The sequence below is a fragment of the Syngnathus typhle genome, unplaced genomic scaffold (assembly GCF_033458585.1).
Source record: "Syngnathus typhle isolate RoL2023-S1 ecotype Sweden unplaced genomic scaffold, RoL_Styp_1.0 HiC_scaffold_34, whole genome shotgun sequence".
Taxonomy (NCBI): domain Eukaryota; kingdom Metazoa; phylum Chordata; class Actinopteri; order Syngnathiformes; family Syngnathidae; genus Syngnathus; species Syngnathus typhle.
The window spans coordinates 374,185-398,145 of NW_026871940.1; the positions used below are offsets into that span (position 1 = coordinate 374,185).

The 23,961-nt window shown below is 37.6% G+C and overlaps 1 non-coding gene across 1 annotated transcript; it reads right to left on the minus strand.

The window, feature by feature from the left end:
* Nucleotides 1–23,739: 23,739 nt before the first annotated feature.
* trnat-ugu (transfer RNA threonine (anticodon UGU)) lies at nt 23,740–23,812 on the minus strand. The gene has a single exon. It is a non-coding gene; the product is annotated as a tRNA-Thr (tRNA).
* Between the last annotated feature and the right edge of the window lie 149 nt (nt 23,813–23,961).

The following is a 23,961-nucleotide window of genomic DNA, read 5'->3' on the forward strand; positions in this document are numbered from 1 at the left end:
GTGAAAGGTTGAACGAGGTGAATCGGTTGAAGCATGTGGGAGTAGTTAGATGTCAAAAAAGTGGGAGGAATAAGTTGTTTAATAATAAAGTACAATATCAATGTGTGAAGGCCTTCGCCTTCACACAATAAAGTAGAATAACAATGTGTGAAGGCCTTCGCCTTCACACAACTAGAATTGCAATTTCGGAAGAAATTGCGTGTGAAGGCGAAGGCAGATGTTAATTTACAAACGTTAAGCGTTAAAAATGATGAGCGGGAAGAATACAAAGGGAAAATAGATAATTGTGAAATAAATGGGAAGATGTTACAAATACATGTTACAAAAAGGTACAAATGATAAGCGTTAAAAATGAAACGTTACAAATGTTACAAAAAAGGTACAAATGATAAGCGTTGAAAATGATAAGGGGGAAGAATAAAGAGTAAAATAATTTATGACTCCCAATGTGGGAATCGAACCCACTACAGGAAACTGGCTCGGGTTGACATTTCCATTGTGTTTCCGACTGAGCTAATGAGGATCCTTCCTTCTTGCTGGTTGAATTTGGTTAATGTAATGAATGTGTTTGTTGAATGCGAATGCGTAATCAAAGTGGTGGAAATTGCTTAATGTAATGAATGTTGGATGCGAATGACAAAAGTTACAAATGATAACCGTTGAAAATGATAACCGGGAAGGATAAAGAGTAAAATAAATAATGACGCCCAATGTGGGAATCGAACTGACGCGGGTTTTGATACCACTCGGGAATGATGCTCATGTACTGGAATCACTTGTGTTTCCCACGAGCTAATTGAGTCCCTTACTATGTCGTGGTTGCAATTGGTTAATGTAATGAATGTGTTTGTTGAATGCGAATACGTAATCAAAGTGGTGGAAATTGCTTAATGTAATGAATGTTGAATGCGAATGTTAGTTACAAATGATAAGCGTTGAAAATGATAAGCGGGAAGAATAAAGAGTAAAATAATTAATGACGCCCAATGTGGGAATCGAACCCACTACAGGAAACTGGCTCGGGTTGACATTGCCATTAAGAATGAATGGGGAAATAAAAGGCACAAATTTGCTAATTACTTAAAAACGGTAAATGTTATGAACGCGAAAAATACTGGCAAGCGTGCCATGAATTTTTGGAACGTGTGAAAGGTTGAACGAGGTGAATCGGTTGAAGCATGTGGGAGTAGTTAGATGTCAAAAAAGTGGGAGGAATAAGTTGTTTAATAATAAAGTACAATATCAATGTGTGAAGGCCTTCGCCTTCACACAACTAGAATTGCAATTTCGGAAGAAATTGCGTGTGAAGGCGAAGGCAGATGTTAATTTACAAACGTTAAGCGTTAAAAATGATGAGCGGGAAGAATAGAAAGGGAAAATAAATTATTGTGAAATAAATGGGAAAATGTTACAAATACATGTTACAAAAAGGTACAAATGATAAGCGTTAAAAATGAAACGTTACAAATGTTACAAAAAAGGTACAAATGATAAGGGGGAAGAATAAAGAGTAAAATAATTTATGACGCCCAAAGTGGGAATCGAACCCACTACAGGAAACTGGCGCAGGTTGACATTGCCATTGTGTTTCCAACTGAGCTAATCAGGTTCCTACCTCAGTACCTGTTGAATTTGGTTAATGTAATGAATGTGTTTGTTGAATGCGAATGCGTAATCAAAGTGGTGGAAATTGCTTAATGTAATGAATGTTGAATGCGAATGACAAAAGTTACAAATGATAACCGTTGAAAATGATAACCGGGAAGGATAAAGAGTAAAATAAATAATGACGCCCAATGTGGGAATCGAACTGACGCGGGTTTTGATACCACTCGGGAATGATGCTCGTGTACTGGAATCACTTGTGTTTCCCACGAGCTAATTGAGTCCCTTACTATGGAGTTGTTGAAATTGGTTAATGTAATGTATGTGTTTGTTGAATGCGAATACGTAATCAAAGTGGTGGAAATTGCTTAATGTAATGAATGTTGAATGCGAATGTTAGTTACAAATGATAAGCGTTGAAAATGATAAGCGGGAAGAATAAAGAGTAAAATAATTAATGACGCCCAATGTGGGAATCGAACCCACTACAGGAAACTGGCTCGGGTTGACATTGCCATTAAGAATGAATGGGGAAATAAAAGGCACAAATTTGCTAATTACTTAAAAACGGTAAATGTTATGAAGGGGAAAAAAGGTGGCAAGTTTGCCATGAATTTTTGGAACGTGTGAAAGTTTGAACGAGGTGAATCGGTTGAAGCATGTGGGAGTAGTTAGATGTCAAAAAAGTGGGAGGAATAAGTTGTTTAATAAAAATAACTAGAATTGCAATTTCGGAAGAAATTGCGTGTGAAGGCGAAGGCAGATGTTAATTTAGAAACGTTAAGCGTTAAAAATGATGAGAGGGAAGAATGAAAAGGGAAAGAAATAATTGTGAAATAAATGGGAAAATGTTACAAATACATGTTACAAAAAGGTACAAATGATAAGCGTTAAAAATGAAATGTTACAAATGTTACAAAAAAGGTACAAATGATAAGCGTTGAAAATGATAAGGGAAAGGATAAAGAGTAAAATAAATAATGACGCCCAACGTGGGAATCGAACTGACGCGGGTTTTGATACCACTCGGGAATGATGCTCGTGTACTGGAATCACTTGTGTTTCCCACGAGCTAATTGAGTCCCTTACTATGCCGTGGTTGAAATTGGTTAATGTAATGAATGTGTTTGTTGAATGCGAATACGTAATTAAAGTGGTGGAAATTGCTTAATGTAATGAATGTTGAATGCGAATGTTAGTTACAAATGATAAGCGTTGAAAATGATAAGCGGGAAGAATAAAGAGTAAAATAAATAATGACGCCCAATGTGGGAATCGAACCCACTACAGGAAACTGGCTCGGGTTGACATTGCCATTAAGAATGAATGGGGAAATAAAAGGCACAAATTTGCTAATTACTTAAAAACGGTAAATGTTATGAACGAGAAAAAAAGTGGCAAGCTTGCCATGAATTTTTGGAACGTGTGAAGGTTTGAACGAGGTGAATCGGTTGAAGCATGTGGGAGTAGTTGGATGTCAAAAAAGTGGGAGGAATAAGTTGTTTAATAAAAATAACTAGAATTGCAATTTCGGAAGAAATTGCGTGTGAAGGCGAAGGCAGATGTTAAGTTACAAACGTTAAGCGTTAAAAATGATGAGCGGGAAGAATACAAAGGGAAAATAGATAATTGTGAAATAAATGGGAAAATGTTACAAATACATGTTACAAAAAGGTACAAATGATAAGCGTTAAAAATGAAACGTTACAAATGTTACAAAAAAGGTACAAATGATAAGGGGGAAGAATAAAGAGTAAAATAATTTATGACGCCCAAAGTGGGAATCGAACCCACTACAGGAAACTGGCGCAGGTTGACATTGCCATTGTGTTTCCAACTGAGCTAATCAGGTTCCTACCTCAGAACCTGTTGAATTTGGTTAATGTAATGAATGTGTTTGTTGAATGCGAATGCGTAATCAAAGTGGTGGAAATTGCTTAATGTAATGAATGTTGAATGCGAATGACAAAAGTTACAAATGATAACCGTTGAAAATGATAACCGGGAAGGATAAAGAGTAAAATAAATAATGACGCCCAATGTGGGAATCGAACTGACGCGGGTTTTGATACCACTCGGGAATGATGCTCGTGTACTGGAATCACTTGTGTTTCCCACGAGCTAATTGAGTCCCTTACTATGTCGTGGTTGCAATTGGTTAATGTAATGAATGTGTTTGTTGAATGCGAATACGTAATCAAAGTGGTGGAAATTGCTTAATGTAATGAATGTTGAATGCGAATGTTAGTTACAAATGATAAGCGTTGAAAATGATAAGCGGGAAGAATAAAGAGTAAAATAATTAATGACGCCCAATGTGGGAATCGAACCCACTACAGGAAACTGGCTCGGGTTGACATTGCCATTAAGAATGAATGGGGAAATAAAAGGCACAAATTTGCTAATTACTTAAAAACGGTAAATGTTATGAACGCGAAAAATACTGGCAAGCGTGCCATGAATTTTTGGAACGTGTGAAAGGTTGAACGAGGTGAATCGGTTGAAGCATGTGGGAGTAGTTAGATGTCAAAAAAGTGGGAGGAATAAGTTGTTTAATAATAAAGTACAATATCAATGTGTGAAGGCCTTCGCCTTCACACAATAACTAGAATTGCAATTTCGGAAGAAATTGCGTGTGAAGGCGAAGGCAGATGTTAATTTACAAACGTTAAGCGTTAAAAATGATGAGCGGGAAGAATAGAAAGGGAAAATAAATTATTGTGAAATAAATGGGAAAATGTTACAAACACATGTTACAAAAAGGTACAAATGCACATGTACAAAAATTAAATGTTACAAATGTTACAAAAAAGGTACAAATGATAAGGGGGAAGAATAAAGAGTAAAATAATTTATGACGCCCAAAGTGGGAATCGAATCCACTACAGGAAACTGGCGTGGGTTGACATTGCCATTGTGTTTCCAACTGAGCTAATAAGGCTCCTTTCTCAGTAATGCTTGAATGTGGTTAATGTAATGAATGTGTTTGTTGAATGCGAATGCGTAATCAAAGTGGTGGAAATTGCTTAATGTAATGAATGTTGAATGCGAATGACAAAAGTTACAAATGATAACCGTTCAAAATGATAACCGGGAAGGATAAAGAGTAAAATAAATAATGACGCCCAATGTGGGAATCGAACTGACACGGGTTTTGATACCACTCGGGAATGATGCTCGTGTACTGGAATCACTTGTGTTTCCCACGAGCTAATTGAGTCCCTTACTGTGTTGAGGTTGAAATTGGTTAATGTAATGAATGTGTTTGTTGAATGCGAATACGTAATCAAAGTGGTGGAAATTGCTTAATGTAATGAATATTGAATGCGAATGTTAGTTACAAATGATAAGCGTTGAAAATGATAAGCGGGAAGAATAAAGAGTAAAATAATTAATGACGCCCAATGTGGGAATCGAACCCACTACAGGAAACTGGCTCGGGTTGACATTGCCATTAAGAATGAATGGGGAAATAAAAGGCACAAATTTGCTAATTACTTAAAAACGGTAAATGTTATGAACGCGAAAAATACTGGCAAGCGTGCCATGAATTTTTGGAACGTGTGAAAGGTTGAACGAGGTGAATCGGTTGAAGCATGTGGGAGTAGTTAGATGTCAAAAAAGTGGGAGGAATAAGTTGTTTAATAATAAAGTACAATATCAATGTGTGAAGGCCTTCGCCTTCACACAATAAAGTAGAATAACAATGTGTGAAGGCCTTCGCCTTCACACAATAATAAAGTAGAATAACAATGTGTGAAGGCCTTCGCCTTCACACAACTAGAATTGCAATTTCGGAAGAAATTGCGTGTGAAGGCGAAGGCAGATGTTAATTTAGAAACGTTAAGCGTTAAAAATGATGAGAGGGAAGAATGAAAAGGGAAAGAAATAATTGTGAAATAAATGGGAAAATGTTACAAATACATGTTACAAAAAGGTACAAATGATAAGCGTTAAAAATGAAATGTTACAAATGTTACAAAAAAGGTACAAATGATAAGCGTTGAAAATGATAAGGGAAAGGATAAAGAGTAAAATAAATAATGACGCCCAACGTGGGAATCGAACTGACGCGGGTTTTGATACCACTCGGGAATGATGCTCGTGTACTGGAATCACTTGTGTTTCCCACGAGCTAATTGAGTCCCTTACTATGCCGTGGTTGAAATTGGTTAATGTAATGAATGTGTTTGTTGAATGCGAATACGTAATTAAAGTGGTGGAAATTGCTTAATGTAATGAATGTTGAATGCGAATGTTAGTTACAAATGATAAGCGTTGAAAATGATAAGCGGGAAGAATAAAGAGTAAAATAAATAATGACGCCCAATGTGGGAATCGAACCCACTACAGGAAACTGGCTCGGGTTGACATTGCCATTAAGAATGAATGGGGAAATAAAAGGCACAAATTTGCTAATTACTTAAAAACGGTAAATGTTATGAACGAGAAAAAAAGTGGCAAGCTTGCCATGAATTTTTGGAACGTGTGAAAGTTTGAACGAGGTGAATCGGTTGAAGCATGTGGGAGTAGTTGGATGTCAAAAAGGTGGGAGGAATAAGTTGTTTAATAAAAATAATAATAAAGTAGAACTAGAATTGCAATTTCGGAAGAAATTGCGTGTGAAGGCGAAGGCAGATGTTAATTTACAAACGTCAAGCGTTAAAAATGATGAGCGGGAAGAATGAAAAGGGCAAGAAATAATTGTGAAATAAATGGGAAAATGTTACAAATACATGTTACAAAAAGGTACAAATGATAAGCGTTAAAAATGAAATGTTACAAATGTTACAAAAATGGTACAAATGATAAGCGTTGAAAATGATAAGGGGAAGAATGAAGGGTAAAATAATTTATGATGCCCAATGTGGGAATCGAACCCACTACAGGACACTGGCTCGGGTTGACATTGCCATTGTGTTTCCGACTGAGCTAATGAGGCTTCTTCCTTCATGCTGGTTGAATCTGGTTAATGTAATGAATGTGTTTGTTGAGTGCGAATGCGTAATCAAAGTGGTGGAAATTGCTTAATGTAATGAATGTTGAATGTGAATGACAAAAGTTACAAATGATAACCGTTGAAAATGATAACCGGGAAGGATAAAGAGTAAAATGAATAATGACGCCCAACGTGGGAATCGAACTGACGCGGGTTTTGATACCACTCGGGAAAGATGCTCGTGTACTGGAATCACTTGTGTTTCCCACGAGCTAATTGTGTCCCTGTCTACATACTGGTTGAAATTGGTTAATGTAATGAATGTGTTTGTTGCATGCGAATACGTAATCAAAGTGGTGGAAATTGCTTAATGTAATGAATGTTGAATGCGAATGTTAGTTACAAATGATAAGCGTTGAAAATGATAAGCGGGAAGAATAAAGAGTAAAATAATTAATGACGCCCAATGTGGGAATCGAACCCACTACAGGAAACTGGCTCGGGTTGACATTGCCATTAAGAATGAATGGGGAAATAAAAGGCACAAATTTGCTAATTACTTAAAAACGGTAAATGTTATGAACGCGAAAAATACTGGCAAGCGTGCCATGAATTTTTGGAACGTGTGAAAGGTTGAACGAGGTGAATCGGTTGAAGCATGTGGGAGTAGTTAGATGTCAAAAAAGTGGGAGGAATAAGTTGTTTAATAATAAAGTACAATATCAATGTGTGAAGGCCTTCGCCTTCACACAATAACAATGTGTGAAGGCCTTCGCCTTCACACAACTAGAATTGCAATTTCGGAAGAAATTGCGTGTGAAGGCGAAGGCAGATGTTAATTTACAAACGTCAAGCGTTAAAAATGATGAGCGGGAAGAATAAAAAGGGAAAATAAATTATTGTGAAATAAATGGGAAAATGTTACAAATACATGTTACAAAAAGGTACAAATGATAAGCGTTAAAAATGAAATGTTACAAATGTTACAAAAAAGGTACAAATGATAAGCATTGAAAATGATAAGGGGAAGGATAAAGAGTAAAATAAATAATGACGCCCAATGTGGGAATCGAACTGACGCGGGTATTGATACCACTCGGGAAAGATGCTCGTGTACTGGAATCACTTGTGTTTCCCACGAGCTAATTGTGTCCCTGTCTACATACCGGTTGAATTTGGTTAATGTAATGAATGTGTTTGTTGAATGCGAATACGTAATCAAAGTGGTGGAAATTGCTTAATGTAATGAATGTTGAATGCGAATGTTAGTTACAAATGATAAGCGTTGAAAATGATAAGCGGGAAGAATAAAGAGTAAAATAATTAATGACGCCCAATGTGGGAATCGAACCCACTACAGGAAACTGGCTCGGGTTGACATTTCTATTAAGAATGAATGGGGAAATAAAAGGCACAAATTTGCTAATTACTTAAAAACGGTAAATGTTATGAACGCGAAAAATACTGGCAAGCGTGCCATGAATTTTTGGAACGTGTGAAAGTTTGAACGAGGTGAATCGGTTGAAGCATGTGGGAGTAGTTAGATGTTAAAAAAGTGGGAGGAATAAGTTGTTTAATAAAAATAACTAGAATTGCAATTTCGGAAGAAATTGCGTGTGAAGGCGAAGGCAGATGTTAATTTACAAACGTTAAGCGTTAAAAATGATGAGCGGGAAGAATAGAAAGGGAAAATAAATTATTGTGAAATAAATGGGAAAATGTTACAAATACATGTTACAAAAAGGTACAAATGATAAGCGTTAAAAATGAAATGTTACAAATGTTACAAAAAAGGTACAAATGATAAGCGTTGAAAATGATAAGGGGAAGGATAAAGAGTAAAATAAATAATGACGCCCAATGTGGGAATCGAACTGACGCGGGTTTTGATACCACTCGGGAAAGATGCTCGTGTACTGGAATCACTTGTGTTTCCCACGAGCTAATTGTGTCCCTGTCTACATACCGGTTGAATTTGGTTAATGTAATGAATGTGTTTGTTGAATGCGAATACGTAATCAAAGTGGTGGAAATTGCTTAATGTAATGAATGTTGAATGTGAATGTTAGTTACAAATGATAAGCGTTGAAAATGATAAGCGGGAAGAATAAAGAGTAAAATAATTAATGACGCCCAATGTGGGAATCGAACCCACTACAGGAAACTGGCTCGGGTTGACATTTCTATTAAGAACTAGAATTGCAATTTCGGAAGAAATTGCGTGTGAAGGCGAAGGCAGATGTTAATTTACAAACGTTAAGCGTTAAAAATGATAAGCGGGAAGAATGAAAAGGGAAAATAAATTATTGTGAAATAAATGGGAAAATGTTACAAATACATGTTACAAAAAGGTACAAATGATAAACGTTAAAAATGAAATGTTACAAATGTTACAAAAAAGGTACAAATGATAAGGGGGAAGAATAAAGAGTAAAATAATTTATGACTCCCAATGTGGGAATCGAACCCACTACAGGAAACTGGCTCGGGTTGACATTTCAATTGTGTTTCCGACTGAGCTAATGAGGATCCTTCCTTCTTGCTGGTTGAATTTGGTTAATGTAATGAATGTGTTTGTTGAATGCGGCTGCGTTATCAAAGTGGTGGAAATTGCTTAATGTAATGAATGTTGAATGCGAATGACAAAAGTTACAAATGATAACCGTTGAAAATGATAACCGGGAAGGATAAAGAGTAAAATAAATAATGACGCCCAATGTGGGAATCGAACTGACGCGGGTTTTGATACCACTCGGGAATGATGCTCGTGTACTGGAATCACTTGTGTTTCCCACGAGCTAATTGAGTCCCTTACTATGTCGTGGTTGCAATTGGTTAATGTAATGAATGTGTTTGTTGAATGCGAATACGTAATCAAAGTGGTGGAAATTGCTTAATGTAATGAATGTTGAATGCGAATGTTAGTTACAAATGATAAGCGTTGAAAATGATAAGCGGGAAGAATAAAGAGTAAAATAATTAATGACGCCCAATGTGGGAATCGAACCCACTACAGGAAACTGGCTCGGGTTGACATTGCCATTAAGAATGAATGGGGAAATAAAAGGCACAAATTTGCTAATTACTTAAAAACGGTAAATGTTATGAACGCGAAAAATACTGGCAAGCGTGCCATGAATTTTTGGAACGTGTGAAAGGTTGAACGAGGTGAATCGGTTGAAGCATGTGGGAGTAGTTAGATGTCAAAAAAGTGGGAGGAATAAGTTGTTTAATAATAAAGTACAATATCAATGTGTGAAGGCCTTCGCCTTCACACAATGAATGGGGAAATAAAAGGCACAAATTTGCTAATTACTTAAAAACGGTAAATGTTATGAACGCGAAAAATACTGGCAAGCGTGCCATGAATTTTTGGAACGTGTGAAAGTTTGAACGAGGTGAATCGGTTGAAGCATGTGGGAGTAGTTGGATGTCAAAAAAGTGGGAGGAATAAGTTGTTTAATAATAAAGTACACTAGAATTGCAATTTCGGAAGAAATTGCGTGTGAAGGCGAAGGCAGATGTTAAGTTACAAACGTTAAGCGTTAAAAATGATGAGCGGGAAGAATACAAAGGGAAAATAGATAATTGTGAAATAAATGGGAAAATGTTACAAATACATGTTACAAAAAGGTACAAATGATAAGCGTTAAAAATGAAACGTTACAAATGTTACAAAAAAGGTACAAATGATAAGCGTTGAAAATGATAAGGGGGAAGAATAAAGAGTAAAATAATTTATGACTCCCAATGTGGGAATCGAACCCACTACAGGAAACTGGCTCGGGTTGACATTTCCATTGTGTTTCCGACTGAGCTAATGAGGATCCTTCCTTCTTGCTGGTTGAATTTGGTTAATGTAATGAATGTGTTTGTTGAATGCGAATGCGTAATCAAAGTGGTGGAAATTGCTTAATGTAATGAATGTTGGATGCGAATGACAAAAGTTACAAATGATAACCGTTGAAAATGATAACCGGGAAGGATAAAGAGTAAAATAAATAATGACGCCCAATGTGGGAATCGAACTGACGCGGGTTTTGATACCACTCGGGAATGATGCTCGTGTACTGGAATCACTTGTGTTTCCCACGAGCTAATTGAGTCCCTTGCTATGTCGTGGTTGCAATTGGTTAATGTAATGAATGTGTTTGTTGAATGCGAATACGTAATCAAAGTGGTGGAACTTGCTTAATGTAATGAATGTTGAATGCGAATGTTAGTTACAAATGATAAGCGTTGAAAATGATAAGCGGGAAGAATAAAGAGTAAAATAATTAATGACGCCCAATGTGGGAATCGAACCCACTACAGGAAACTGGCTCGGGTTGACATTGCCATTAAGAATGAATGGGGAAATAAAAGGCACAAATTTGCTAATTACTTAAAAACGGTAAATGTTATGAACGCGAAAAATACTGGCAAGCGTGCCATGAATTTTTGGAACGTGTGAAAGGTTGAACGAGGTGAATCGGTTGAAGCATGTGGGAGTAGTTAGATGTCAAAAAAGTGGGAGGAATAAGTTGTTTAATAATAAAGTACAATATCAATGTGTGAAGGCCTTCGCCTTCACACAAATATCAATGTGTGAAGGCCTTCGCCTTCACACAATAATAAAGTAGAATAACAATGTGTGAAGGCCTTCGCCTTCACACAACTAGAATTGCAATTTCGGAAGAAATTGCGTGTGAAGGCGAAGGCAGATGTTAAGTTACAAACGTTAAGCGTTAAAAATGATGAGCGGGAAGAATACAAAGGGAAAATAGATAATTGTGAAATAAATGGGAAAATGTTACAAATACATGTTACAAAAAGGTACAAATGATAAGCGTTAAAAATGAAACGTTACAAATGTTACAAAAAAGGTACAAATGATAAGCGTTGAAAGTGATAAGGGGGAAGAATAAAGAGTAAAATAATTTATGACTCCCAATGTGGGAATCGAACCCACTACAGGAAACTGGCTCGGGTTGACATTTCCATTGTGTTTCCGACTGAGCTAATGAGGATCCTTCCTTCATGCTGGTTGAATTTGGTTAATGTAATGAATGTGTTTGTTGAATGCGAATGCGTAATCAATGTGGTGGAAATTGCTTAATGTAATGAATGTTGAATGCGAATGACAAAAGTTACAAATGATAACCGTTGAAAATGATAACCGGGAAGGATAAAGAGTAAAATAAATAACAACGCCCAATGTGGGAATCGAACCAGCGCGGGTTTTGATACCACTCGGGAAAGCCGCTCGTGTTCTGGAATCACTTGTGTTTCCCACGAGCTAATTGTGTCCCTGTCTACATACTGGTAGAATTTGGTTAATGTAATGAATGTGTTTGTTGAATGCGAATACGTAATCAAAGTGGTGGAAATTGCTTAATGTAATGAATGTTGAATGCAAATGTTAGTTACAAATGATAAGCGTTGAAAATGATAAGCGGGAAGAATAAAGAGTAAAATAATTAATGACGCCCAATGTGGGAATCGAACCCACTACAGGAAACTGGCTCGGGTTGACATTGCCATTAAGAATGAATGGGGAAATAAAAGGCACAAATTTGCTAATTACTTAAAAACGGTAAATGTTATGAAGGGGAAAAAAGGTGGCAAGCTTGCCATGAATTTTTGGAACGTGTGAAAGTTTGAACGAGGTGAATCGGTTGAAGCATGTGGGAGTAGTTGGATGTCAAAAATGTGGGAGGAATAAGTTGTTTAATAATAACTAGAATTGCAATTTCGGAAGAAATTGCGTGTGAAGGCGAAGGCAGATGTTAATTTACAAACGTTAAGCGTTAAAAATGATGAGCGGGAAGAATAGAAAGGGAAAATAAATTATTGTGAAATAAATGGGAAAATGTTACAAATACATGTTACAAAAAGGTACAAATGATAAGCGTTAAAAATGAAATGTTATAAATGTTACAAAAAAGGTACAAATGATAAGCGTTGAAAATGATAAGGGGAAGGATAAAGAGTAAAATAAATAATGACGCCCAATGTGGGAATCGAACTGACGCGGGTTTTGATACCACTCGGGAAAGATGCTCGTGTACTGGAATCACTTGTGTTTCCCACGAGCTAATTGTGTCCCTGTCTACATACTGGTTGAATTTGGTTAACGTAATGAATGTGTTTGTTGAATGCGAATACGTAATCAAAGTGGTGGAAATTGCTTAATGTAATGAATGTTGAATGCGAATGTTAGTTACAAATGATAAGCGTTGAAAATGATAAGCGGGAAGAATAAAGAGTAAAATAATTAATGACGCCCAATGTGGGAATCGAACCCACTACAGGAAACTGGCTCGGGTTGACATTGCCATTAAGAATGAATGGGGAAATAAAAGGCACAAATTTGCTAATTACTTAAAAACGGTAAATGTTATGAACGCGAAAAATACTGGCAAGCGTGCCATGAATTTTTGGAACGTGTGAAAGGTTGAACGAGGTGAATCGGTTGAAGCATGTGGGAGTAGTTAGATGTCAAAAAAGTGGGAGGAATAAGTTGTTTAATAATAAAGTACAATATCAATGTGTGAAGGCCTTCGCCTTCACACAATAAAGTAGAATATCAATGTGTGAAGGCCTTCGCCTTCACACAACTAGAATTAAAATTTCGGAAGAAATTGCGTGTGAAGGCGAAGGCAGATGTTAAGTTACAAACGTTAAGCGTTAAAAATGATGAGCGGGAAGAATACAAAGGGAAAATAGATAATTGTGAAATAAATGGGAAAATGTTACAAATACATGTTACAAAAAGGTACAAATGATAAGCGTTAAAAATGAAACGTTACAAATGTTACAAAAAAGGTACAAATGATAAGGGGGAAGAATAAAGAGTAAAATACTTTATGACGCCCAAAGTGGGAATCGAACCCACTACAGGAAACTGGCGCAGGTTGACATTGCCATTGTGTTTCCAACTGAGCTAATCAGGTTCCTACCTCAGTAACTGTTGAATTTGGTTAATGTAATGAATGTGTTTGTTGAATGCGAATGCGTAATCAAAGTGGTGGAAATTGCTTAATGTAATGAATGTTGAATGCGAATGACAAAAGTTACAAATGATAACCGTTGAAAATGATAACCGGGAAGGATAAAGAGTAAAATAAATAATGACGCCCAATGTGGGAATCGAACTGACGCGGGTTTTGATACCACTCGGGAAAGATGCTCGTGTACTGGAATCACTTGTGTTTCCCACGAGCTAATTGAGTCCCTTTCTTTTATTGGTTGAATTTGGTTAATGTAATGAATGTGTTTGTTGAATGCGAATACGTAATCAAAGTGGTGGAAATTGCTTAATGTAATGAATGTTGAATGCGAATGTTAGTTACAAATGATAAGCGTTGAAAATGATAAGCGGGAAGAATAAAGAGTAGAATAATTAATGACGCCCAATGTGGGAATCGAACCCACTACAGGAAACTGGCTCGGGTTGACATTGCCATTAAGAATGAATGGGGAAATAAAAGGCACAAATTTGCTAATTACTTAAAAACGGTAAATGTTATGAACGCGAAAAATACTGGCAAGCGTGCCATGAATTTTTGGAACGTGTGAAAGTTTGAACGAGGTGAATGGGTTGAAGCATGTGGGAGTAGTTAGATGTCAAAAAAGTGGGAGGAATAAGTTGTTTAATAACTAGAATTGCAATTTCGGAAGAAATTGCGTGTGAAGGCGAAGGCAGATGTTAAGTTACAAACGTTAAGCGTTAAAAATGATGAGCGGGAAGAATGAAAAGGGAAAGAAATAATTGTGAAATAAATGGGAAAATGTTACAAATACATGTTACAAAAAGGTACAAATGATAAGCGTTAAAAATGAAATGTTACAAATGTTACAAAAAAGGTACAAATGATAAGCGTTGAAAATGATAAGGGGAAGGATAAAGAGTAAAATATATAATGACGCCCAATGTGGGAATCGAACTGACGCGGGATTTGATACCACTCGGGAAAGATGCTCGTGTACTGGAATCACTTGTGTTTCCCACGAGCTAATTGTGTCCCTGTCTACATACTGGTTGAATTTGGTTAATGTAATGAATGTGTTTGTTGAATGCGAATACGTAATCAAAGTGGTGGAAATTGCTTAATGTAATGAATGTTGAATGCGAATGTTAGTTACAAATGATAAGCGTTGAAAATGATAAGCGGGAAGAATAAAGAGTAAAATAATTAATGACGCCCAATGTGGGAATCGAACCCACTACAGGAAACTGGCTCGGGTTGACATTGCCATTAAGAATGAATGGGGAAATAAAAGGCACAAATTTGCTAATTACTTAAAAACGGTAAATGTTATGAACGCGAAAAATACTGGCAAGCGTGCCATGAATTTTTGGAACGTGTGAAAGGTTGAACGAGGTGAATCGGTTGAAGCATGTGGGAGTAGTTAGATGTCAAAAAAGTGGGAGGAATAAGTTGTTTAATAATAAAGTACAATATCAATGTGTGAAGGCCTTCGCCTTCACACAATAAAGTACAATATCAATGTGTGAAGGCCTTCGCCTTCACACAATAACAATGTGTGAAGGCCTTCGCCTTCACACAATAAAGTAGAATAACAATGTGTGAAGGCCTTCGCCTTCACACAATAATAAAGTAGAATAACAATGTGTGAAGGCCTTCGCCTTCACACAACTAGAATTGCAATTTCGGAAGAAATTGCGTGTGAAGGCGAAGGCAGATGTTAATTTAGAAACGTTAAGCGTTAAAAATGATGAGCGGGAAGAATGAAAAGGGAAAGAAATAATTGTGAAATAAATGGGAAAATGTTACAAATACATGTTACAAAAAGGTACAAATGATAAGCGTTAAAAATGAAATGTTACAAATGTTACAAAAAAGGTACAAATGATAAGCGTTGAAAATGATAAGGGGAAGGATAAAGAGTAAAATATATAATGACGCCCAATGTGGGAATCGAACTGACGCAGGATTTGATACCACTCGGGAAAGATGCTCGTGTACTGGAATCACTTGTGTTTCCCACGAGCTAATTGTGTCCCTGTCGACATACTGGTCGAATTTGGTTAATGTAATGAATGTGTTTGTTGAATGCGAATACGTAATCAAAGTGGTGGAAATTGCTTAATGTAATGAATTTTGAATGCGAATGTTAGTTACAAATGATAAGCGTTAAAAATGATAAGCGGGAAGAATAAAGAGTAAAATAATTAATGACGCCCAATGTGGGAATCGAACCCACTACAGGAAACTGGCTCGGGTTGACATTGCCATTAAGAATGAATGGGGAAATAAAAGGCACAAATTTGCTAATTACTTAAAAACGGTAAATGTTATGTAGGGGAAAAAAGGTGGCAAGCTTGCCATGAATTTTCGGAACGTGTGAAAGTTTGAACGAGGTGAATCGGTTGAAGCATGTGGGAGTAGTTAGATGTCAAAAAAGTGGGAGGAATAAGTTGTTTAATAATAACTAGAATTGCAATTTCGGAAGAAATTGCGTGTGAAGGCGAAGGCAGATGTTAATTTACAAACGTTAAGCGTTAAAAATGATGAGCGGGAAGAATAGAAAGGGAAAATAAATTATTGTGAAATAAATGGGAAAATGTTACAAATACATGTTACAAAAAGGTACAAATGATAAGCGTTAAAAATGAAATGTTACAAATGTTACAAAAAAGGTACAAATGATAAGCGTTGAAAATGATAAGGGGAAGGATAAAGAGTAAAATAAATAATGACGCCCAATGTGGGAATCGAACTGACGCGGGTTTTGATACCACTCGGGAAAGATGCTCGTGTACTGGAATCACTTGTGTTTCCCACGAGCTAATTGTGTCCCTGTCTACATACCGGTTGAATTTGGTTAATGTAATGAATGTGTTTGTTGAATGCGAATACGTAATCAAAGTGGTGGAAATTGCTTAATGTAATGAATGTTGAATGTGAATGTTAGTTACAAATGATAAGCGTTGAAAATGATAAGCGGGAAGAATAAAGAGTAAAATAATTAATGACGCCCAATGTGGGAATCGAACCCACTACAGGAAACTGGCTCGGGTTGACATTTCTATTAAGAATGAATGGGGAAATAAAAGGCACAAATTTGCTAATTACTTAAAAACGGTAAATGTTATGAACGCGAAAAATACTGGCAAGCGTGCCATGAATTTTTGGAACGTGTGAAAGTTTGAACGAGGTGAATCGGTTGAAGCATGTGGGAGTAGTTGGATGTCAAAAAAGTGGGAGGAATAAGTTGTTTAATAATAAAGTACAATATCAATGTGTGAAGGCCTTCGCCTTCACACAATAAAGTAGAACTAGAATTGCAATTTCGGAAGAAATTGCGTGTGAAGGCGAAGGCAGATGTTAATTTAGAAACGTTAAGCGTTAAAAATGATGAGCGGGAAGAATGAAAAGGGAAAGAAATAGTTGTGAAATAAATGGGAAAATGTTACAAATACATGTTACAAAAAGGTACAAATGATAAGCGTTAAAAATGAAATGTTACAAATGTTACAAAATGGTACAAATGATAAGCGTTGAAAATGATAACCGGGAAGGATAAAGAGTAAAATAATTTATGACGCCCAATGTGGGATTTGAACCCACTACAGGACACTGGCTCGGGTTGACATTGCCATGGTGTTTCCGATTGAGCTAATGAGGCTTCTTCCTTCATGCTGGTTGAATCTGGTTAATGTAATGAATGTGTTTGTTGAATGCGAATGCGTAATCAAAGTGGTGGAAATTGCTTAATGTAATGAATGTTGAATGCGAATGACAAAAGTTACAAATGATAACCGTTGAAAATGATAACCGGGAAGGATAAAGAGTAAAATAAATAATGACGCTCAATGTGGGAATCGAACTGACGCGGGTTTTGATACCACTCGGGAAAGATGCTCGTGTACTGGAATCACTTGTGTTTCCCACGAGCTAATTGTGTCCCTGTCTACATACTGGTTGAAATTGGTTAATGTAATGAATGTGTTTGTTGAATGCGAATACGTAATCAAAGTGGTGGAAATTGCTTAATGTAATGAATGTTGAATGCGAATGTTAGTTACAAATGATAAGCGTTGAAAATGATAAGCGGGAAGAATAAAGAGTAAAATAATTAATGACGCCCAATGTGGGAATCGAACCCACTACAGGAAACTGGCTCGGGTTGACATTGCCATTAAGAATGAATGGGGAAATAAAAGGCACAAATTTGCTAATTACTTAAAAACGGTAAATGTTATGAACGCGAAAAATACTGGCAAGCGTGCCATGAATTTTTGGAACGTGTGAAAGGTTGAACGAGGTGAATCGGTTGAAGCATGTGGGAGTAGTTAGATGTCAAAAAAGTGGGAGGAATAAGTTGTTTAATAACTAGAATTGCAATTTCGGAAGAAATTGCGTGTGAAGGCGAAGGCAGATGTTCATTTACAAACGTTAAGCGTTAAAAATGATGAGCGGGAAGAATAGAAAGGGAAAATAAATTATTGTGAAATAAATGGGAAAATGTTACAAATACATGTTACAAAAAGGTACAAATGATAAGCGTTAAAAATGAAATGTTACAAATGTTACAAAAAAGGTACAAATGATAAGGGGAAAGAATAAAGAGTAAAATAATTTATGACGCCCAATGTGGGAATCGAACCCACTACAGGAAACTGACGCAGGTTGACATAGCCATTGTGTTTCCAACTGAGCTAATCAGGATCCTACATCAGTGATGGTTGAATTTGGGTAATGTAATGAATGTGTTTGTTGAATGCGAATGCGTTATCAAAGTGGTGGAAATTGCTTAATGTAATGAATGTTGAATGCGAATGACAAAAGTTACAAATGATAACCGTTGAAAATGATAACCGGGAAGGATAAAGAGTAAAATAAATAATGACGCCCAATGTGGGAATCGAACTGACGCGGGTTTTGATACCACTCGGGAAAGATGCTCGTGTACTGGAATCACTTGTGTTTCCCACGAGCTAATTGAGTCCCTTACTATGTTGTGGTTGAAATTGGTTAATGTAATGAATGTGTTTGTTGAATGCGAATACGTAATCAAAGTGGTGGAAATTGCTTAATGTAATGAATGTTGAATGCGAATGTTAGTTACAAATGATAAGCGTTGAAAATGATAAGCGGGAAGAATAAAGAGTAAAATAATTAATGACGCCCAATGTGGGAATCGAACCCACTACAGGAAACTGGCTCGGATTGACATTGCCATTAAGAATGAATGGGGAAATAAAAGGCACAAATTTGCTAATTACTTAAAAACGGTAAATGTTATGAACGCGAAAAATACTGGCAAGCGTGCCATGAATTTTTGGAACGTGTGAAAGTTTGAACGAGGTGAATGGGTTGAAGCATGTGGGAGTAGTTAGATGTCAAAAAAGTGGGAGGAATAAGTTGTTTAATAATAAAGTACAATATCAATGTGTGAAGGCCTTCGCCTTCACACAATAAAGTACAATATCAATGTGTGAAGGCCTTCGCCTTCACACAATAAAAAAAATAATAATAATAAAGTAGAATAACAATGTGTGAAGGCCTTCGCCTTCACACAATAACAATGTGTGAAGGCCTTCGCCTTCACACAATAACAATGTGTGAAGGCCTTCGCCTTCACACAATAATAATAAAGTAGAATAACAATGTGTGAAGGCCTTCGCCTTCACACAATAATAATAATAAAGTAGAATAACAATGTGTGAAGGCCTTCGCCTTCACACAATAATAATAATAAAGTAGAATAACAATGTGTGAAGGCCTTCGCCTTCACACAATAAGAATAAAAAAAATAATAACAATAAAGTAGAATAACAATGTGTGAAGGCCTTCGCCTTCACACAACTAGAATTGCAATTTCGGAAGAAATTGCGTGTGAAGGCGAAGGCAGATGTTAATGTACAAACGTTAAGCGTTAAAAATGATGAGCGGGAAGAATGAAAAGGGAAAAGAAATAATTGTGAAATAAATGGGAAAATGTTACAAATACATGTTACAAAAAGGTACAAATGATAAGCGTTAAAAATGAAATGTTTCAAATTTTACAAAAAAGGTACAAATGATAAGCGTTGAAAATGATAAGGGGGAAGAATAAAGAGTAAAACAATTTATGACGCCCAATGTGGGAATCGATCCCACTACAAGAAACTGGCTCGGGTTGACATTGCCATTGTGTTTCCGACTGAGCTAATCGGGTCCCTTTGCTGATATTGGTTGAATTTGGTTAATGTAATGAATGTGTTTGTTGAATGCGAATGCGTAATCAAAGTGGTGGAAATTGCTTGTTGCGAATGACAAAAGTTACAAATGATCACCGTTGAAAATGATAACCGGGAAGGATAAAGAGTAAAATAAATAATGACGCCCAATGTGGGAATCAACCCAACGCGGGTTTTGATACCACTCACGAAAGCCTCTCGTGTTCTGGAATCACTTGTGCTTCCCACGAGCTAATTGGGTCCCTTTCATAAGAGTGGTTGAATTTTAAGATTGTGTGAAATCTATCACGTCTATTGGACTGAAATGTGTGACAGAGCATTCTATATAGTAATATCCATTGAAGAAAGAAAAAAAGAAGCCATTGCTTTCAGAGAATGTAGTCAAGCTAAATTGTATAAGTATCAACATCCCAAGATCTGAAAAAAAAGAAAAAAAAAAAAGCTGGTAAAAAAAACAAAATATCTTTGAATTTGAGAGCCGACGATGATCTGACCGAAATTGATGCAATTGGTGTTCCCAGAGGAGTACCGGATAAGTGTAGGCTGGTGAATCAGATAGCAGCTGGTTTTGAATTCACCCTGTGTTGGTGGTGTACGCTTAACAAAAATGTCGACAGGATCAACTACATCCATTACAACGTGCAGAGGCTTGGAAATTGGACCGAGGCGGGTTTCAGGTCGGTCCCCTCCCAACTGGCCGCGACTTCCCTCATGGCTTTCCAGAACCGAATGGCCCTTGACATGCTACTCTCAAAAGAGGGTGGTGTCTGCGCCATGTTTGGTGAGCAATGCTGCACATTTATTCCAAATAATACTGCCGCTGATGGAAGCCTGTCCCAGGTCCTTGAGGGCCTGAGGACCTTGAATGGGAAAATGAAGGAACACAGTGGAGTGAACACGGAGGTTTGGAACGACTGGCTAAACGTGTTCGGACAGCACCGTACCCTGGTTTCCTCGGTCCTAGTCTCCCTTGCCGTTTTTTCTGCTGTTTTGACCTTGCAAAGATTCGTCCGATCCTCTCGACCGGTGATGCGGAAACTATTATACATGCGTTCGTCACGTCGCGCCTGGACTACTGTAATGTACTATTTTCGGGTCTTCCTAAGTCCCGCATCAAAAGTCTACAGTTAGTACAAAATGCCGCTGCAAGGCTGCTCTCTCGGACAAGAAAATTTGATCACATTACCCCAATACTAGCCAACTTACATTGGCTTCCGGTCCATTTAAGATGTGACTTCAAGGTTCTTCTATTAACCTATAAATCGCTGCATGGCTTAGCGCCTTCATATCTCGTCGACCTAGTTGTTCCTTATGTTCCGTCTCGTAACCTTCGTTCGCAAAACGCTACCCTTTTAGCGACACCGAGGGCTAAGAAAATGTCTGCAGGCTCTAGAGCATTTTCTATTCGGGCTCCAGAGCTTTGGAATGCCCTACCAATGGATATTAGGACTGCTACCTCAGTAGAAACATTTAAGACACGTTTAAAGACACATTTCTATGACATGGCCTTTAACTAACCTGTAGTGGCCGATTCGGCTGGAGTTTGTTTTCTCTCCCTCTACACCCCCTCCCTCCCCCCTCCCCGGCCGGGGAGGTGGTTAGGTGGTACCCATGCTGACAGCGGCTATCTGGATTCTCGTGGCCAATTCAGGATAGGGGAACTGCAGCTCAACCTCCTCGAAGAGCACTGCCAGGACAATTGAGGGCTCCTTTCGGCAGCCCTCTGCTGTGACATGGACATCCACTTTTTATTTAATTGATTTTCATGTTGTATCATTTGTGCCCTCTCTGCATCCATTTCAACCTGGTGATCCTGAAAGGGGGATCCTTCCATCTGTGGTCCCTTCTCAAGGTTTCTCATTTTCCCCCTGCTAGGGGTTTTTAAGTTTTTCCTTGCCCTTTTGGGAGCTTAAGATCAGGGGATGCTTTGAGAATAATTGTCAATTTCTGTCTATGTGAAGCCCTTTGAGACTGCTTGTGATTTAGGGCTATACAAATAAACTTGAAACTTGACTTGACTTGTGTGGATGTTGTTGTATTCCGTGTCTCCGGTCTCTAATTAACAGGTTAATTACAACTGCTATCTCTCCAGCAGCTGAGACTTTTCCGTTGCTCCAAGGGGACGACTTTGCGACTGACGAGGGTTGTCGCTCTAGCGATGGCTCCATCTTTGAAGCTCCTGTGGTAAACCTGTCCGATTTGTTTCCCGACTCTGACATTGATTATTAAGGCTCGATCTCCTCCCGGGTGTAAATTTGTTCTTATGAATTGTGATCCTACGGCTGAAAATCTTTTTGAAATGGCCGCTTTTAGGTGATAAAAGGGTCTCTGAGAACTTATGATAAACAGGAGGGAATTGTTAGAAAAATGTGTATATATATATGTTATCATGCGTTCTCTAATCAATGCTTTACCGCGATATTACTGCAATATATGCTTGCTGTTTGGCCTTGGTGTTTTTATGATGTACCACAGAAGGACAGTTCCTTTCTAACAAAGACCACTTTGTTAGACAACGTGCCTCATTGCTGTCTTGCACCCCAGATGAACCTCCAAGTGACCATTAAAGTCAGGGTTTTTGCTAACTATCTTTATCGTAGGATTAGGTTGGAACGTATATTACCAGTAATAAATAACTTAGCTTGTTGCATCCTACACAAGGTCGTAAAACTTCCCTTGCTATGTTTTAACTAGAGGTCAAAGGTTTTTCTTCTGTATCCAGTCCACTCAAACTCCTCTTCCCAGATGTTCTTATCAGTATGTAAACACCTAGTGATTTTTTCCTTACGAGACAAAGCCCACATGCTTTCCTCCTCCCCTTTAGTGGTTTATGTCTCACACTGTGGGTAGGGCAAATCCAAATAAAAAGAGCGGGAGTGCCTACAGATATTTAGTGTGTGTAGAGATTGTTGTAAGCTATCTGTACTGCACTCCTCCCGAGAAAAGACTTAATATTCTGTCTCACTTGTGGTTTGTTTGCTGTTGCTCTTCTCTTAATAGTTATTCAGTCATCGAAATAAACCTGACATCGGCGCTGCGCTGCAGTTGCGCGATCGGACAAAAAAAAAGGCAGGTTTTTTTGCTTGGAATAGATAATTTTTTTTCTATTATTTGTAAAGGGAAAACATTATTTGGAATTTGAACGATTCACTTCTGGAACAGCCTTCTTGAACGGATTGTGGCCGAAAACCGAGGCTCCACTGTTCTTGATCGTATGATTATGTTGGAATGTAGACTATATTGATTAACCAGTTGCTGAGGGGAACAAACTCCCCCTCCTGCCCTGTTTTCTCTCAATAAATATGTCCTTATATGTTCAGAGTTTCTGAATAGATATTTGAAAGAGTAATATGGGAAATTACTTTAAAATATGTGTAGTCTCCGCTCAGCATCTGTTGCCATTTAAAGAATGCCGGTTTCAAGGCTGAATTCGTGTGTCACATGACGTGCGTTCGCGTCGCACCAGAAGTCATGTCATGCAGCCTGATAATTGGCAAAAAAAAGTATTTCTGGGGATGCAGCCTGTGAATTGAAACACAGCGAGTGAATCTTTGTTTGCAAGACTAGTTCTCTTGCTAGCAATGAGGCTTTAACACCTACCGCTAATCAAAAATTCAAACACACTACAACCAAGCAGGGTTAGCAGATGTAGCTGTCTGTCAGACTCTAGTGGGAATTTAACTCACACCCTCTGAGTTACAATTCTAATGCTCTTATTAATGAGGTACGCGGCCTTGCTTGGCAAAACTGTCAACCTTTTAGAAGATTGACCAAAAGAAACGCTTGAAAATGTAGTCTAAACAGGACTGTAAGCCAGTGATTCTCATCCAGTGTGGACACATTTGTGTGCCGTCTGAAATTATAAAATTTCCCTTATGATCCTCAAAGACAATAACAAGTCATCACATAACTGCTGGTCACCAGTACCATGGACAAGATATGTGGAATTACACCCTCAACTCTTATATGTCGAGCTTGCGCAGTTAATGTTTAGTGTACAATCAGGCCTCAGTGAGAATTGAACTCACAACCCCTAGTTTACAAGACCAGTGCTCTAACCACTGAGCTACAAGGCCTGTTCTGCTGTGGTTAATTCTAAACTATAAACTATTTAACTACAATATTACAAAGTGGAAATCAGGATGTCACCACGTTTACCTCCCATGCTACTATTCTGCGACCAAGCAAGGCTAGATAGCTTGGCCAAGTTTGAGAATCAGTTAGC